The sequence below is a fragment of the Coregonus lavaretus genome (genome assembly GCF_964263955.1).
Source record: "Coregonus lavaretus genome assembly, chromosome: 14".
Taxonomy (NCBI): Eukaryota; Metazoa; Chordata; class Actinopteri; order Salmoniformes; family Salmonidae; genus Coregonus; species Coregonus lavaretus.
Window position 1 is genome coordinate 15,168,241 of NC_140001.1, and position 6,205 is coordinate 15,174,445.

A 6,205-nucleotide genomic window follows, 5' to 3' on the forward strand; every position below is an offset into this window, starting at 1 on the left:
GTTGTCATGAACTGTTAATCCTTACATCCCTAGGTCATCTACACCTACAGTTGCGGTCAAATACAGTATATTGGCAACCTTGCACAATTCAGTGTTTCTTCTAAAATAAGTAGAAATTGATTAAACTTTGGGTTCACGCGTGTTTTTGTTTAATTTACAACTTCACAGGACCAAGCAGAAAAATCAAAACTGAAATGGACATTTTTCACTTCAAAGTCAAAAAATGGCCTGGACTAAATTATAAAAAATTAAATGTTTTGTGAGAGGCATGTTCTCTCTTACAGTGTAATTTATCTCACCTGTGGTAAGTTTCAGGTAACTACAGGGTAGAAATAGCCATTCAACCAGTTTTGAAAATAGAAAACTTAACATTCTGCTCCTTTGCACTCCATTGTGCGGGTGCCGATAGTTTGACCGCATCTGTATATTTGATAATAGGCCTATATTCTCAAATATACGGCAGATAGCCTAGCGGTTAGAGCATTGGTCCAGTAACCAAAAGGTTGCTAGTTCGAATCCCTGAGTCGGGGGGAAATCTGTTGATGTGCCATTGAGCAAGGAACTTAACCCTGGCGGCACTGGACGGCACTGGACAATGGTGACCCTGGCCGTGACCCCACTTTCCGAGAATGTCTCAGGGGGAGTTGGGATATGCAATAAAACACATTTCCAAATTACAATTGTACATGTCTGAAATAGGACAAATATAAGAACCCAACAAATTATTTTTTATTACATTTCTCCAGCCCCATGCATCACTCAGTTTTATATAGTGTAGTGTCGAGCTAATGTGGCTAATTATGCTGTAACAAAGGAGTCCGCTTATACTGAGCTTTGATCATAAGTTTTATTCATATCACAAGATTTCAGCATAAGTTTACAGATGTCTATAGCATCCGGAGAACAGAGTCCCAAAATAATAAGTCTGTTCTAATGTTCTTTGTCTCTAGCCCATACTTATAATCTTTACAAAAATATGGGTGGCTCCCTCTACTGTCCAATCACCTGTCTCCAACAAACAGACTCCCTCTGTTCTATGGGGTGTCACTCTAAAACGGCTCCCTCTGAAACTGAATAAACATCCTCTCAGGTTCCACTTGAAAACATTAGCAAAGTCATAATTCATCATACACTACAATAGCAACAAGTGGCAGGGCTTTTATCGAATTCTCATAGATCATATGGCTATGCCAATTGTATGGAGGACCAAACCTGACATAATTACATATAATATATATAATAATATGCCATTTCGCAGACGCTTTTATCCAAAGCGACTTACAGTCATGCGTGCGTAAATTTTTGTGTATGGGTGGTCCCGGGGATCGAACCCACTACCTTGGCGTTACAAGCGCCGTGCTCTACCAGCTGAGCTATGAAATGAATATATAAATAAATGCACACATAAATAGATAAATACATGAATAAATACATGCACACATATAGATAAATAAATGGATGAATGCACACATAAATAATTAATCCCACTTTTTGATTTTATTATTTCTTAATATATTTATTTCTGTATTTCTTCCTCCAATAAGATAATGAGGGGGTGTCAAGCAAACGTATGTGGGTGGTATCTAACGCACCATTGGTTGATCAATGCCATGGCGCGTTGATCGATTGCATTTGCCTGGGCTGCGTTCAGTATGACAGAACGTGTTCAAAGTTTAAAGGCCATGTTTCACATTAGCAACCCCAAACAATAATGTGTAGCGCATATAGATATGTATCAATATACACTACCAGTCAAAAGTTTGGACACACCTACAGTGAGGGAAAAATGTATTTGATCCCCTGCTGATTTTGTACGTTTGCCCACTGACAAAGTCTATCATTTTAAGATGAGTTGTGAGAATGCCAAGAGTGTGCAAAGCTGTCATCAAGGCAAAGGGTGGCTATTTGAAGAATCTCAAATATAAAATATATGTTGATTTGTTTAACACTGTTTTGGTTACTACATGATTCCATATGTGTTATTTCATAGTTTTGATGTCTTCACTATTATTCTACAATGTAGAAAATAGTAAAAATAAAGAAAAACCCTTGAGTAGGTGTGTCCAAACTTTTGACTGGTACTGTATGTCACCTTTTTTATGGGGAAAATTAGATGAAATCTATTATATGCTGCTGTGCACCATAAAAACACACAAAAATAACAAATGGAACATTGTCCTTGCTTGACGTAGAAACAGGTGTACAATTTTGGAACACTGAGCCATTGACTGCCTGCCTACACCAGATGGCTGTGTTACGAGTGGGTTGCTTTTGACAATATCGGGTTCAAGTCCGGGCTCTGGCTGGGCCACTCAAGGACATTCAGAGATTTGTCCCAAAGCCACTCCTGCGTTGTCTTGGCTGTGTGCTTAGGGTCGTTGTCCTGTTGGAAGGTGAACCGTCGCCCCTGTCTGAGGTCCGGAGCGCTCTGGAGCAGGTTTCCATCAAGGATCTCTCTGTACTTTGCTCTGTTAGATACAGCCTATCCGTTAGACACAGCCTATCTATTTACACACAGCCTTTCCGTTAGACACAGCCTATCTATTTACACACAGCCTATCCGTTAGACACAGCCTATCTATTTACACACAGCCTATCCGTTAGACACAGCCTATCCGTTAGACACAGCCTATCTATTTACACACAGCCTATCCGTTAGACACAGCCTATCCGTTAGACACAGCCTATCTATTTACACACAGCCTATCCGTTAGACACAGCCTATCTATTTACACACAGCCTATCCGTTAGACACAGCCTATCTATTTACACACAGCCTATCCGTTAGATACAGCCTATCCGTTAGACACAGCCTATCTATTTACACACAGCCTATCCGTTAGACACAGCCTATCCGTTAGACACAGCCTATCTATTTACACACAGCCTATCCGTTACACACAGCACTATTGCTTCACAAAATAAATGCCTCATATGGTATAGGTCATCTTGGTTGACCGAAAGTCGTCTGTTCTTTCGACCAATCGATTGCTCTGAATGTTTAAAGTTATTTTTTCCATATATAGACACACCCTATGTGTTTCAATAAAATCAACTATGTGCATTGAGCTTGTCTGATGCTTTAACCTTACGGTTTGATGCCTCAAGAGGGCGCCAGAGATCTAGAAGAATAAAACAAACTTAACCTGACCCAACTATTCTCCTCCCGCTCCTGCTGGCTTTCGCAGATTCTGCCATTACTCTCCTGAAGTTGCCGGTAATAGGCTACATGAAGAGTAGGCAACCTTTCTCATGTTGAATGGCAATTTATCTTACCATTTCTACCGATCTGCGTGCCAGTTATGGTTTCCGTATGCACAATTTCGTGAAACAGTTTCATTTAATTTAGAATAACGTCTTCATATCTCAAAATCATTGTCATGTGGTTATTTAAAATTCTATCCAAATCTAAATGAAAAGGATACAAACTTAAAAAGTAACTTCTATTGCCATTGCCAACTATGTAAAAATCGCCTACATAAAGCCAACAAATAAAAACATTGCAGCCTGCAGGTAGAAAATATCCTGATTTAAAAATAAATATCCTATAAATCACATTGGCTACACAAGGCCTGTCTGCAACGAACTTGAAACATAGTATCAACTATTAACTTGGGTCCAGCCCAAAGCTTGTGCAATTGCGTCACACCCTCCAAATGGAGCCAACGACCACATTTTCGAATCAAGCATTAATTGGCTTTTAGTCTAGGCCTCCGCAATGGATTAGTTCAATGAGATGGGCACAAATATATATATTTGTTACTGCTCGACTAAAACAATCTTGGTCGACCAACAGCCTAACGACCAAACAATCGACCAGTCGACTAATATGGGTCAGCCCTAATTGAACGAAAACGGTGCTGAACGACCAGTTGAAAAACAGGGCAGGGTTGGGTGGTGGGTTCAAAATGCACCACTGCCCTTTAAATACTTCCCTCCTTGCTTCAAGCCACACCCCGGCACACCCACCGTACGGAGCAAATGTTTCACAAAGTCTGTTCAAGAACGTTTTGGGAAAATGTGGCGTTTAGTACAAACCGTTCCGCCAAAATCCTGTTTGCTAAAATTCTAATAGTTTGCCTAATTTCAGTTTGTGACAAAACGCGCAAATATAGTGTAGAGAACCATTGTACCATCTAAACCGCTGTGAAATATCTAATCCATAACCAAAAATATTGTATTTTCAGCTGTTTGAAACTGGTGTACAAAACCAAAAGTAAAAGACGCAAAAACAAATTTATGAACGGGAAGCATAGAAGTAGCGCACATAGAATCTAATGCTTCTTAGACTTGCTTTCAATGAGAATGACATATCTATTTGGTCGGGTCGCCTAAAGTTACATATTGCAGCAGCTTTAATGGCATTTTTATCAACTTTATCAATCAGATATAGCTAGCAAATGTTGTTTTCAGCCAGAACATCTATTCTTCTTTTTCTGCTTCTTCTTCTGTGGGTTTTATGACTACAACTGGACAGGGTTGAAAAAACAAGGTAAAAAGGATATCCATTCATGATAGGGAAAACGAACATCCACCCAAATAAAAAATAGTACATTGACAAAAACAAAACTTCCAATTCTTCCTTCTTTCAAATCTCCATATCTCCCTTCTCAGGCTCTAGGCCCTGAGAGGGTGGTACGGCTTGTGAAAATACTCCATGCAACTCCTCCACCAAGAACTGCACTTGAGTAGGGAGAAACTCCCATATCAAAAAACAAAAGAACAGACAGACTCTTCACTTTTTCTTCATTCACAACACGATTCATCAGACGAGCATCAATAACTCCAGGAATATTTTTCATCTCTGCAACATCGACTACCCACGAGACGCCAGATATTACCCCTTTGAGGGGTGCCCTGTTCCGAAGAGACACAGACGACACGTCAAACTTCTCAAATCGGGTGAGACGTAACACACGTTCCATCTGATCCTCAGAAGTACAAAAAATTAAACAAGCCCGCCTCTCGTGATCCTTACAGCCTTCATTTTACCCAGCACTCTCTCCACCAGTTTGGATATCTCAAATGGATTCTTCAATATTGGCAATCCGATCAGCTGCTCCTCATTAACAAACCGTACTCCTGCAAGATACGAATCTCCTTGAATCCACCGCCATTAGATTGAAGATCCAGATCAGCGTCCGCTTCCGCCATCTTTTCCGTCGCCAGCGAAAGCAACTGTGAAGAGTTTACACAAATATTAGCATCATAGCTCATAATGCAGGACTTCTAAAAAAATAAAAAATAAAAAGCTAATAAAATCTTTCCTGAACCAACACTTGCACTTGACTGACTAATTTACATTTATCACACTGCATGTGTTTGGGCATGAAGGCTCTCACAGGGAATATCATATAACCCAAATACATGTGAGAAGGGAGAGACTCTTCATCAAAAAACAATAGAATGGATGGAGTGGGCTTCCGTACTCCATCTACCATGCGGGTCAGTCGGTGTGCACCAACCACTTGATAAAATTCTTCACGTATATCCTTTGCATTTACTTCTAGCGCCACCCCAGAGATAACACCCTTGATAGGCGCCCTGCTTCAAAGATCCACACACAACATATTCAATCCAACATTTTCTTGAGGGGCAGACCATGCTCCTTCTGTTCCATAGAAACACTAAAAAACTAAATAACCCCACTTCTCATCGACGCCACCTCATCCAACGCATCCACAATTTTAATAGAGACTTCAAACGGATCTCCCAGGTAACAACATCGATCCAAAACCTTATTCCAACCAAAAAAGAATCAGAACTAGGTTTGGATTTACTAGTTCCCACTATCACTTTACTCCTCTTATTTCCTCTTGCATTCGACACTGTAATCCAATTATTCTCATCTCCACTCGACACTCCATCTAATTCAAACAGAACATCAGCTTCCGCAATTTTCCCCCGACCTTCTTCTTCTTTGATGAGGTTTAACTTATTTTTCTTCTTCTTCGATGAGGTTTAACGGCAGTTGGCATCAAATAAATGTTGCATTACTGCCACCTACTAGACATGAGTACAACTCCCTTATACTCTGTTGAAAAAAAATATATATATAAAAAAATACCCTACCATCTAACACTACACTCACAAAAAATAAAAATAATAACAATAATAATAATAATAAAAAAATAACACCACCCTACTCCACTATTTAAATATATTTAGTCCTACCTCAGGCCAACAACCTGAAAGGATGGGACGC